The 13,658-nt window shown below is 42.2% G+C and overlaps 1 protein-coding gene and 1 long non-coding RNA gene across 4 annotated transcripts in view; one reads left to right on the top strand and one right to left on the bottom strand.

The window, feature by feature from the left end:
• Positions 1-13,658, bottom strand: part of SRL (sarcalumenin) — a 104,951-nt gene that overhangs the window by 42,180 nt on the left and 49,113 nt on the right. The gene's annotated exons all lie outside the window — the stretch shown is intronic.
• The window catches only part of LOC137524404 (uncharacterized), a 58,007-nt gene that overhangs the window by 619 nt on the left and 43,730 nt on the right, over positions 1-13,658 (top strand). The window contains exon 2 of the long non-coding RNA XR_011022672.1: positions 4,461-4,594. This is a non-coding gene — a long non-coding RNA (uncharacterized lncRNA). The remainder of the gene's footprint in view (positions 1-4,460; positions 4,595-13,658) is intronic.

Genomic DNA, 13,658 nt, shown 5'->3' with positions numbered 1-13,658 from the left:
TATTACATGAAAGCAACTTTGTAGATTGTGCAGATGTCGTTAATTTTGTTGACAACACTACACATTTATCATCCAAGAAAAAAGCATGCAACTTATGTAGGTGGTGCTACACATTTTGGTTTGAAGATTTGTACTGTACAAAACACAGACTGTACTTAAATTTTGAAGAGCTAGAGAACATCGAAGTTCAAACTTGAACCTACGGATGGTCGGATATGTCAATTTCCGATTCCGCGGAAATTCCAAATTCCGCTGATGCAGATTTCCGATTTTCTAATTTACAAGGTGTCTTCTTTAGTCAGTTTTTGCATTCCCTGAATCTGATTGGCTAAATACTTCTGAGTTTATTCAGAAGTATTGGACCAACCCGAATATGCAGAATTTCACCAAGGTAATTAGAATACCATGGAAATTTTAGGCCAATCAGAAGACCCAGGAATACTCGGTAATATCAGAGTCTAGTGATTGGTCTAAAATTACCGTGGTAATATGATTTTTGCAGAAAAATTCTGCATTCTCTGATTGGTCGGATGCTTTTGAGTTCTGTGATTTGGCTAAAATTACACTTTAAATCTGATTTCCGATTGGAAATTTCAATTCCGCAGAACCTCCATGAGCATCCATATTTGGCCCATGCTTCTTAAAAAATATTTGCTTTTATGTGTCAAAAGTGCGTCACTACCCCCTGGGTCAAACGGAAAATAGGTTTGTTAAAGTGGACCTGAACTCAGACCTCTTCTCCACTCTAAAAGATACACAACAGCATAATAACCTTTAAACAAAAAAAACATTTCTGTGTTACAGCTGATACAAATACTAAGATAAATCTGCACAGTTTCTACTTCCTGATTCATGGATGCAGACATACTGTTTAGAGCCTGTGCTTTCAAATTGGCTTATCTGCCATAGGCAGTCATGTGACACAGGGGGAGATAAATTTACAGCTAGTGATTAGACACAAATGAGGGGGAATTACACAAGCTAAACTCTTTAAATACATACAGGGTGCATTTCTGTTATGTTTTCCTTGTGTCCTCTGCAAGAGTTCTGGTCCACTTTAAAAGGTTAATGAACTAACAGTTGTTGAATTGCAGTCATCTGCATACACCTACAAACACAGAACTTTTAAGAAAAAGCCTGACTGACCTCAATTTATTTATTTTTTTAAAAAGTGCATGCTTTGGTGGAAACTAATGGCTGCAATATCACAATTACTTATTGCGCATACTAAGTCTCCTTCAAGAAAGTTTTGAAATAAATACAGACCAGTAGTGATGATTGTAATGTGTAATGAAACTACAATCGTACAAGAAAAATCATGCGAAATTTGGCATAATTACGATCATATACAAATTTTTGGGAAACTTTTTGTAATTTTTGGAATTACAATTACTTTTGTGATTTTACGTAGTTACTGACATTTTCGTGATTACGATTTTGTGTTACCCAGAATTTTGTACTTTCATGTAATGTTCTTGTTTTACAAGAAAATTTGAAATTATGAGTAGCGCAAAATCAAACACAAAATTAAGATTTAATGCAGAATTACAAATTTTCTTATAAATATGAATTTCATGTCGTAATTATGAAAACGCGAAATTTAGGCTTTTCACTACAGACCAGTTTTGCAGAACATTTGTGTTCCTTAATATTCTCCGGCTTGGGAAATCTTAAAGCTTATCCCGTCATCATTTCACGTCACTTCAGGTACTGAAGGGACATGTGAAATGATAACCGGATAAGATAAACTTTTTCTATTTTTAAACTCACAGGAAGGGATGATCTCCGACCTTAATCACGAGTAATCACTCGTGATTACTCGTGATTCAAATGAGGATTAATTACAGCAGCTGAGCGGGATTGGAAGGGTTATTTACCCAAAAATCCGCGTCCTCCCCGCGCTCCATATAGGTCCATGCGTCCTAATAGTAGCGTTCCAAGCCTCGCTGCCGTCACTTCCTCCTTCAAGCCGGAAAGAGGAAGTGACGGCATTGAGGCTTGGAAGGCTACTATTAGGGAATGGACCTATATGGAGGACGTGGATTTATGGGTAAATAACCCTTTCCAATCCCCGGCGCTCAGCTGCTGTAATTAATCCTCATTTGAATCACGAGTATTAATCATGATTAAAGTCAGAGATCATCCCTGCTCACAGGTATCCCTGAGGGCCGGAGTCCACTAACGCAGTTGTGCACAGCTGTGTCTGCTTTTTAGCAAAACATCAATGTTACAGATGCTGAAAAGCGGACACAACTGCGCACAACTGCGTTAGTGGGCTCAGGCCCTAAATAAAAGGAGGGAAACAGTTAATGATTACCACTAGCACCATCAGCACCAATGGAAAGCTGATCCCCTAGTGGTCCTCTCTAGTGGCAACCTCTATGCATCCCCTGTTGCTCAGCAGATGCTGAGCACCTTCCACTGTCTGGCTACATAGTGAATTGGACAGATATCAAGAGCATCTGGCACACAAGTCTAGATAACATTAGCAAAATTAAGATATTAGAAGTGTCTATATTATTGCCATGAAAGCAGTTAGTATTCTGTACTGTAGTGTGTGTTACAATTTAAAGCATACTTTTACAAGACAAGACAAACAACAATTATATTGCGCTTTTCTCATGGCAGATCAAAGCTGCTGCCACATGGGGCGCACTCCACAGGCAACCAGGATCATTAGGGTAGTCTTGCCCAAAGACTCTTTACTGTTTTACATACAGACATACAGTTGGAGAAGACTGGGAAACATGGGTGATCTAAAAACCTTGGACAGAATTTTTTTTGAAGGACAATTGAAGCAAGAGGGTTATGCAGGCTGCATATTTATTTCCTTTTAACCACCCTGGCGTTCTATTAAATGCGCCAGGATGGCGGCGCAGCACTATTTTTTGTGTTTGTTTTTTTTTTTAAATCATGTAGCTAGCCTAGCGCTAGCTACATGATTCCCCCCTCCCTGCGGCGTCCCTCCCACCCTTCCGATCGCCGCCGGCGCATCTTCCCATAAGGAAATCCCGGTCTGAATAGGATTTCCTTTAGGGCTTCCCCCGTCACCATATCGACATTGTGACATCATCGGGAGTCCCGATCCACCCCTCAGCGCTGCCTGGCACTGATTGGCCAGGCTGCGCACGGGGTCTCGGGGGGGGGCCTATAACGCGGCGGGTAGCGGCGCATCGGCGGTGAGCGGTGCAAACACGCAGCAAGAAAAGTGCTTGCTGCGTGTTTTTTAACAAAAATTGTCAAAAACGGCCCAGCGGGGCCTGAGCGGCGCCCTCCGGCGGTAATGGACGAGCTGAGCTCGTCATTACCGCCAAGGAGGTTAAGCAATACCAGTTGCCTGGCTATCCTGCTGATCCTCTGCCTCTAATACGTTTAGCCACAAACCCTGGACAAGCATGCAGCAGATCAGGTGTTTCTGACATTATTGTCAGATCTGACTAGATTAGCTGCATGCTTGTTTCTGGTGTTATTCAGACACTACTGCAGCCAAATAGATCAGCAGGGCTGCCAGGCAACTGGTATTGTTTACAAGGAAATAAATATGGCAGCCTCCATATTCTTCTTACTTCAGTTGCCCTTTAAATTTTCTGCTGCTCTTATTGGGTCTTATCAGAACATACCAAGGATTACTGAAAGGTTTGTGAATTAGAGTTTGTGCTCTGGCAGATGTATGCATGGCTCTACAGCAAGAACTTATTTTTAGTAAATCCCTGATAATAGGTTCTCATTGTAGGTGCTGCTGTGACTTCAGTCATTTAACTGCTAACCTTTTAGCAAGCCCTGTGTGCTCTGATATGACCCAGGCGGGGAGTGGCGACATGGAGGAGGCAGGGGAGCAGCGGTAGTGACACTGCAAAGGTAAACAGCCGGCTAGCGATGTCACTAGCACGGCGATTGATTTATGGGGGCACAGCAGAGAGCAGAGGGGCCTGGAGGGGGGAGCAGTATAGCAACAGAGACTGGGCATTATATGCAGACCCAGCCTTTGTGTGCTAATAGGATTCTTAGAAACCACCTCAGGTTCTCTTTAATGGCTGCACTTGGGGCTTAGGAGGGGTTAATGACTGCATCGCATACAGTATTGCAGCCATTAACCCTTCCTGTCTCTTAAGTGCAGCCAATACCTCGTTCAGGCTCCCAAGTGTTGCAATTATTTCACCCCCTTCCTGCAGCCCAGTATTTCCCCTCTTTCCTTGCTAATTGTTGTGCCAAGGACTTTCACACCTGGGTTTTCTTGGCATTTCCTTTCCTTTAAAGTATAACTTACCACAGGGTACATTGCTGCAAATGGGAATGTCACTAATGGTACACACATTACTCAGTGCGCTCAGTGTTACCCGTGACTCGTGTATAAGTCGAGCCCTATACTTTTATGAAGTAAGTCTGGCCTAAATTTCTAGATTTATACTCAGGTACACACAGTATTTTAGCAAGTGCTTTGTTTTTTTTGTCTTGTTCAGGGTGAGCAGTGCCACTGTCCTATGTGCTGGTTTTTCATCGTATTGTACGCTTAAATGCTTGGCAAAGGAGAAAGAAAGGTGTGAACGCCCACAGGCCGAGCATCCAATGAGAAGGTGTCTGCCCTTTTCCTGAGGTAAAAATACATCAGAAATCTGTGAAGTTGTTGAGCGTGTGCCCCGTGTGCAATGTATGAGGTGCCAGGAATTTCCGTGGGGACAGCAGCAGGATGAATCCATGCAGCTATTTCAGATGGGATCCTGACCTTTCATTATTGTCTCCAAGCATCTGATGTCATACTAGTGCTGCTGGCCTCTGATGGGAGACAGCTCTTAAAGGGAACCTCACCATAAATCATCCTCTGACCTGACCTGCTAACAAAAAGACATTTTTTAACAGGTGTCAGATGGAAGAGTGACATTTCTCTCCCTAAGCTGCTGTTATGAGGACCGCCATAAAGACCAGCACAAAATAAGTTTCTTCTGAACTGCGTGTGTGTAGAAATTAAATTCACGTCAGCGAGTCATAGCAGCAAATGATCGCAAGACACTTATAAAAGGACAACTGAAGTGAGAGGGATTTGGAGGCTGCCATATTTATTTCCTTTTAAGCAATACCAGTTGCCTGGCCATCCTGTTGATCCTCTGGCTCTAATACTTTTAGCCATAGACCCTGAACAAGCATGCAGCAGATCAGGTGTTTCTGCCATTATTGTCAGATATGACAAGACTAGCTGCATGCTTGTTTCTGGCCTGAGTCAGACACTACCAGAGCAGGGACAAGGTCCTCCAGCACCCAAGGCTGAGACACCAAAGTGCGCCCTCCATCCCTCCCACCCCAGCCGTCACACACTGATTGCTATTAGACTAAGAGGGCCACAGGGCCCACAACCTCCCCAACACCTTAATATCTAGTTATCTGGCTTGCAGTCACTGCCATGTATCCCCTTTTCTTATTTCTTTCTGCTTCATACACAATTAGGAATGACAGCTGAATGAATTGTGCGCCCCCTCCTACACTGCGCCCTGAGGCTGGAGCCTCTTCAGCCTATGCCTCGGCCCGGCCCTGGACACTACTGCAACTAAATAGATCAGTAGAGCTGCCTGGCAAATGCAGGGCAGTTTCTAGGCTAAATTGCACCCAGGACGAGGGTGTAAAAATTGTGCCCTCTTTGCCCCCCACCCCTGTGGAATCGCAAACCCTTATTATTTACAGACAGTTACACAGCCACAGGTCACAAGTAGATCTGCCTACTTACTAGGCAAAGAGAGCCCGAAAATGTGACTCCTCCATGGGTGCTGAGCACTCACAGCCTGCAGTACCGCTACAGGACATCAGGTGTCATCACGCGGTGGTGACGTGATGATGACTTGATGTCAATCGCAGGCAGCCCAGGAGGAGTCAAGGAAGGTGATTGCGCTGGTAATCTTATTTCTTCTTCCATTTGGCTGCACCATGCGTCACCAGCTCCCTAGCGGTTACTTCCTTCTGCCTGCGCCCCCCCCCCCCCCCCCCTGTTCTACTTGCCTGTCTGCGCCCAGGGCGGTCGCCCTGCCCGCACTGCCCAAGAAACAGCCCTGGGCAACTGGTATTGTGCAAAAAGAAATAAATATGGCAGCCTCCATATCCCTCTCGCTTTTATTGTCCTTTAAATATCAAGCAATAATAAATATTACTATTGCGCAGAAGGGCATATTCAGAGTCCTTTAACACTGGCAGCATTTAGATTTAATGTTTGGAACTTATGCGATTCTTAAATTGCATGTGTTTCTATAGATAAGTATGGAATCGAATTGCTGCTTTTCCACTAGTGGTATGGGATTTTTATCTGAGCGCAATCACACTGCCTGCAGCACTTTTTGTGTAATTGCGCTTAGGTATAGTCACTGGGAGTGCACAAAAATAGCTTTCCACGTTCAATTTTAACGCGATTCCCCAATGCGGCTTCAAGCCCCATACCCTCATCTACTGAAAATGCATTCCCACTGAACAAAACGTAACACACAGGAAATCGTATTTTTAAACTGCTGCTGAGTGTGATCACAGTTTACAGTGGAAAAACACTCACTGAACCATCATGACATGTCTGGCCAACCACACTACAGGTAAAAACGCTGTGTTTAATAGAATGCAGTTAAACGCAAAAACGGGCAGTAAATGCATCCTTTGCACTGTCAGACTGGGAGGTGGAAAAACTTAGAAAATCCACCTGCTGGCCAAGCAGCAGAAACCATGTGTTATCACTCCCAATAGAAATCTGTAGAAAGTCCTCTCTGTGAGCAGCAACATCTGATTACTGCTGATTGGCCAGCAAGTGGATTTCTCCAGTTTTTCCACCTCCCAGTCTGACACTGATCCTATGTTATCAATAGGATGCATTTACAGTGTCAAATGGAACACACAATGCAATCGCTGGACCACAAATGTAAAATGCCGTCCCATCGAAATTCGGTGTTACTGTCTTGGCTTGTCTCATCCCGGTGACCAGTAATTATAGGGCTTCCTGTTGGTTTGCAAAAGAACCAGCGTAAATCCTCCTGCAACAAAGAAAATTCTCATTGGTTCAGGTGGTCCAATGAGAATCCTCCCTGTTGCTAGGTAGGATTCACATTGGTTTTTTTTTACAAACCAACAGAAAGTCCATGCTTCTGGCGTCTGGGTAAGCCTGGGACGAGCAGCGACATTGGAAAAAGCAGATCACAGATATGGAAATAAAAAATATGTGCATGGAATTGACCTTCAAAACCCATCTAAAGACAAAATGTGATAACGACTCAACGATAAAGTAAAACACTGTATTTTAGCACTAGAGCAATGCGTTTCATGGCCTATAGCCGCCTCATCAGGTCATTAGAGTGACGATACCAGCTTTAGAGTGGAGCCTGAGGCACCTTAGAGCTAAGGCCGTGAAACAAGTTGTCCTAGTGCTAAAATAACGTGTTTTTCTTTACCGTTGAGTCATCTCTTTTAAGGTAGGCTAACTTCTTTTCATATATACTTTGTACTAAATATTGCTTCTAGATACCTATCCCCCTATTTTTTTAGCGGCACCTCCTACCGCTTTGGTTATATCCAGTCACCAACCTTAGGGCTGGTTCACACGGGCGTCTGCTGACCTTTCGCCTTGGGTCGCGTTCAAACGCCAGCTTTTAAACGCCAGCGTTTAAAAGCTAACTTTTGAAGGCTTTTGGGAAGTGTTCAAGGCTAGCAGTTCTGGTCTCTGCTATTGTTTCCTGACGTTTACCGCCTCTGAAAGCAGCATGTTGCTTTTGAGACTAGACGCAACACCGGGATCTACCGCCAGGCTTTCATGAAAGCCTGCAAAAGCCAGCTCTAAACGCTCCCATTCACTTGAATGGGATGGCGGTAGATCCCAACAAACGCTGCGTCTGAAACGACACATTAAACGGCACAAAAACGCCCGTCTGAACCAGCCCTTAGGGTTATTTTGTAAACTTAGGAGCAACCGACAGGTGGTACAGTATTTTTTCTTGGAGTTGCAACCATCGTAATCCTCATAAGGCCCAGTGTGGATGGTTCTTCGACACATGCACAGATAGTGGTTGTTGGACAATCAACTTATACTTGTGAGTATCCTATCATATTGCTACTTTAAAAAATAGAAAAATAAAACCTCTACCTAACATACTACACCAGAAACGTTACGTTTCTTCTTCAAGAATGTTTTAGAACTGGATGAGAACCATAAATATGGTTGTCATCCAGTTCTGAAACATGCCTGAAGAAGAATCTTTAAGTTTTAAAAGCTTGCAAAGAAATCTTGTACAGTTAGTCATTAGAGGTATCACTTTTGTGGTTATGTCTTTGGAGACTGACTAAATATTCTATAAATGAATATTGTAAAAAAACCAGCAATTTTATTGATTTTTATTTTCACTACAGTTCTAACTAGAGACTAACATTACATTGGCACATACAGTATGCACTTGCATGCCACCTAGTGGTTACTCTATAGAGAGGTCAAACTATGCATCTCGGAGATCCAAAATAGGACAAAAGGCACAACAACCAGGCAAACAGAAATTTAAAAAGTGATAACAAAATGTCAGCATATTTTCTGTCACCTAACAGACCCTTTAAGAAGAAAGAAAATGATGAAAACAAAAATTATAGTGTCCTTTAAAAGGGAACCTAAAGTGAGAAACACATGGTGGCTGCCAAATGTATTTCCTTTTAAACAATACCAGTTGCCTGGAAGTCCTGCTGATCACTTTGGCTGCAGTAGTGTCTGAATCACACACCTGACACATGCATGATGCAGCTAATCTTGCCAGACTTCAGTCAGAAATATCTGATCTCCATGCTTGTTCGGGGTCTATGGCTAAAAGTGTAAAGAGAGGATCAGCAGGACAGCCGGGCAATTTGAATTGTTTAAAAGGAAATCAATATATCAGCCTCCATAACCCTCTCACTTCAGTTGCCTTGTCCATCTGTACCACAGCAGAACTAAGGTCAGACTTCACACAGAAAGCCAATCTACTAGAAGGGTCACTAAAGCCATGCCTTTACCAGCATTATCACTTTTGTGTCACTGATACTCAGCCTCCTTGTCCAGGAGGATTATGGGAAAAGTTTGCTCGGAGGTCAAAGCTGACGCAGCGCAAGTGACATAGCTGACATACCCAGCCATTAGGAGGGAAAGGGCAGAGGCGGCTGGATATAATCGTCCCAGGCCTCCTCAACACATTGCCCTTGTCAGGCTAACTTCCTGACTGAGAATGAGGGGGACATTGCACATCCAGCTCATATCCTTAGCAGCTTGGACAATTATATACAGTAGCGGCTCTGCCTCCTGTCACACAGGCCTAAAAATGAAAAGGGGTCATGTACATTTAAATAGTTTGGCCTTCCTGGCTAGTGTCATGTGCTCTGATTTTTTGCAAACGTTAGCTTGATGAACATACAGACTGGATTAGAGCAAAACCCAAAGCAAACTAGAATGACAGTCAGGTCCAGATATAATAACCAAAGAGAAATGATGCTGGTTCTCTGTCATTATTACATCTTTTCTTGTTTAGTAGCACAGATTAATCCACTGGCGATGTTTTTCTGTTCTTTATTTAAAGAGACTCTGTAACAAAATGTTGAGCCTTATTTTTTCTATCCTATAAGTTCCTATACCTGTTCTAATGTGGTTTGTCTTACTGCAGCCTTTTCTAGTTGCACTGTCTCTGTAATAAATCTTATCTTCTTTCCTCTGTCGGCTCTGTCAGGCTCAGGCTGGAATGTGTGGAATGTGCAGCACTGCTTGTGATAGGCAGAAGCTTTACACACCCTCTCCCAGCTCTCCTCTCAGCCTATCACACTCTGGTTAGCAGCCATGTCTTTTGTTTGTAAACACTGCATAAAAATGGCAATTACAAGCCAGGATTGTAGCAGGGAGTGGCAGAAACAGCACAGAGGGGCCCATGAGAACATAATGAATAGAATGGTATGCTTTTTATTGTAAGAATTTTAGAGTACAGATTCTCTTTAAAGCAAACCTGAAGCAAAAATAAACTTATAAGATAATAAATTGTACAGTATGTGTAGTACAACTAATGCTGGTAATATACAGTGAGTTTGTTCAGCAGATAGATGGCTTGATAGATAATTTCTGACAGTCCAATCTGATTTCGATCATTTTTCTGAACAATTTTTTTTCCATAGAAGTGAATGGAAATTGATCAGGAAAATGATCAGAAAATCGGTCGGATGATTGATCGGCCAGTAAATCTGACAAAAAAACCCTTGTGTAATCCCAGCATTAGTGATAGAACATTAGTGGCAAACAAAAAAGTCTCATATTGTTTTCCAGTACAGGACGAGTTAAAAAAAACTTCGGTTGTTATCTATGCAAAAGAGCTATTCTACTCACTGGGTCAAACACAGTCCTGTTTTCTGAAGCACTTAAACAGACTAAAAACAGTGAGAGACAGCTTGAGATAAGGTTTTACTGCAGGAAAGTTCAAAGGGTCATTATTTCTGCTTTGTTTTATAGCTTAAAAGACAGAGGGCTCGATTCACTAAGCGTAATAACTCAGTTTTCACATGTAAAGGCTTTGCACGTGCAAACTTGAGTGTAAAGTCTTTGCATGTGCAAACATGGGTGCTAAGTAGTTTGCACATGCAAAGCGGCATTTCACTGACGTGCTAACACTTAGCACCCTTTAGTGAATCTAGCCCAGAGTGTGGTGTTAAAACTGCAAATATGACAGAATGATACAATATGATTAAAAAAACCCTATATAACATAAAATAAAAATATGATTCTTTTTTCTTTGCTACTAATGTTCTATTCATTATCCGTACTACATAAACAATAATTATATCATACGTTTTTTGTTTTGCTTTTTTTGCTTTAGTTTGCTTTAATGTTAAAAGCTATCTAATAAAGTTAGCTTAGCTTTGGGAAGGAGTAAACCCTCTTTTGGGATTGAACTGCTGTGACTGTCCCTACTTGCCTTACTTTTTGTCCCTGATACATGCTTGGCTTGCATATAAAATCGGTCAGACAGGAAATGAAATACGCCTTTAAAGAACTTGACAAAGACTCAAACTTGTTTTCAAGTCTATAAAGATGTGTTATTTGCTGCTCTTGTCTCTGCTGGAAAGATGTCTCTTACTTCCTGTCGATGTCTCTTACTTCCTGTAAGGACAGGAAGTAAAAGAAATGCTCCAAATGACATCACAGAAAAAAATGAATACACTGTCCAAAATTGTTACAGCTTGGCGTTATTCTAATATCTAGCAAAGCTGCTTTTCAAACACATTTACAAAATGTTTATATGATTCTTGTGTGATGTTGCATGGATTTTACAATCATACTTTTATTCATTACTAAAATAAAATGTGTATTGCCCCAACAACCCTTGTGAACTCTTTCAACCATCCCGTGCTTTGGGTGGTCAGGAGAGCAAAAGTCAGAAAGTGTGGGTCTCCACCTCCTAGTCAGTACCAACCCACATGGCTTTTAACTAATTTACTGGTAGTCCCCCCCCCATTCCCCCAACACCCTCCATTATCCTCATTATGATTTTTAAAAGTTACAGTGATGATGTCACACTGGGGCATCTGTCTAGGTCTGGAGCCAGGCCACCATGTCATTGCTGCAATCCAGGCACCTGTGGAAACATCTGAGAGGGAGTATGGCTCTTAAGACACTCACCTACTCCCTTCACTGCTGACTGGAGAGGAGTCATGCCTGGGGGGTGGCATGCTTGTGGTGATGTAATTCGGCAGGAGGTGCAATAGCATGGGAATGACATGGGGATGAGGACTCCATTGATCAGAGCCAAAGTGTCTCAGAGGTGTGTTGGCTTCATGCATTGTCCTGCTGGAAGGCGGGGTCAGGTGACCCTAAAGATGAAGACCTTTAAAGGTGAATATAGGGGAGGTTTTGGGCTAGGGGATGCAGTGTTAGGTTATGGGGAGAGAGAAGAGTTAGAGGAAGATGAAAGACACCTATCCCAAAAATGTGGACAAGCTGAAGGCTGCTATCAAAGCATTTTGGGCTTCCATAACACCTCAACAGAGCCATAGGCAGATCGCCTCCATGCCACCCCGCATTGAAGCAGTAATTCACGCAAAAGGAGCCCCGACCTCCCCGACCAAATATTGAATATGTACATGGTGGACATGCTGTACTTTTCAGTAAGCTAACATTTTATCCTAATTTTCTGACTGAGATACTGAATTTAACATAGTAACATAATTTGGTTGAAAAAAGACATCTGTTCATCAAGTTGAAACAGAACAGGGGAAAAAAAACCACCATCCTAAACCTGCACATATCCTAGTTGATCCAGGGGAAGGAGAAAAACCTTACAAGGCCTGGGCCATTTAGCCTTAAAAGGGAAAAATGTGTTCCCGACTCCAGATGGCAGTCAGATAAATCCCTGGGTCAACATTCCTGGGAATTACCGAATAATTATAGCCATTAGCCGTGGATGGCTTCAATGCATGGAAAGCATTCAATCAAGCCCTCTTTATAGTGTACCCGAGGCCACATGTGACATGATGAGATAAACATGTGTATGTACAGTGCAAAACATATTAATAACCAGGCCATTTTACTTGCTTCATTTTGCTGCCTGAAAGAGTTAATTTCTAGACACAGCAGTGACAGCTTCTGTCTTGTTGGTACCTTGTCAGGAATATAGTAAACATCCCTGATAAGCAGATTACAGCCATAAAAGTTTTCCTGGCAGAATACAACTTCTGAGAGCAGAGGAGAGATAGCGAAAAGGTCAATAGTTAATTAACCACTTCACCACTGAGGGGTTTTACCCCCTGAGCACCAGAGCAATTTTCACCTTTCAGCGCTCCTTCCATTCATTCCCCTATAACTTGATCATTACTTATCGCAATGAAATGAACTATATCTTGTTTTTTCCGCCACCAATTAGGCTTTCTTTAGGTGGGACATTATGCCAAGAATTATTTTTTTCTAAATGTGTTTTAATCGGAAAATAGGAAAAATGTGGGGAAAAAAATAATTATTTTTCAGTTTTCGGCCATTATAGTTTTTAAATAATGCATGCTACTGTAATTAAAACCCATGAAATGTATTTGCCCTTTTGTCCCGGTTATAAAACCATTTAAATTATGTCCCTATCACAATGTTTGGCGCCAATATTTTATTTGGAAATAAAGGTGCATTTTTTTCATTTTTGCGTCCATCCCTAATTACAAGCCCATAGTTTATAAAGTGACAGTGTTATACCTTCTTGACATAAATATTTAAAAAGTTCAGTCCCTAAGGTAACTATTTATGTATTTTTTTTAATTGTAAATTTTTTAATTTTTTTTTAATTACAAAAAAAAAAAAAAAATGGGGAGTGTGGGAGGTAATGAGTTAATTTTATGTGTAAAAGTCATTTATTTGTATGTGAAAAATGTGTAGGGTGTAGTTTACTATTTGGCCACAAGATGGCCACAGTAACTTTTTGTTTTAATGCGACCTCCAAGCTTCCTTACGGAAGCTTGAAGGAAGTATAAGGAGGCTGGACACGTGAGTTTTTTTCTCACAATGATCGCGCTGCCCATAGGAGAGCAGCGGATCATTGCGGGGCTTAGATCAACAAACGGGAATGGATTTTCCCGTTCATTGATCTCTGGGCGAGCGGGCGGCGGCGTGTTTACTAGCGGCGGGCGGCGTGTTTACGAGCGGGAGCGCGGACAGCGTCGGGAACGCGGAA

The sequence above is a fragment of the Hyperolius riggenbachi genome, chromosome 7, assembly GCF_040937935.1.
Source record: "Hyperolius riggenbachi isolate aHypRig1 chromosome 7, aHypRig1.pri, whole genome shotgun sequence".
Classification (NCBI taxonomy): domain Eukaryota; kingdom Metazoa; phylum Chordata; class Amphibia; order Anura; family Hyperoliidae; genus Hyperolius; species Hyperolius riggenbachi.
Note: the sequence above shows the minus strand (reverse complement) of the source record. Positions and strands in the feature narration are given on the sequence as shown.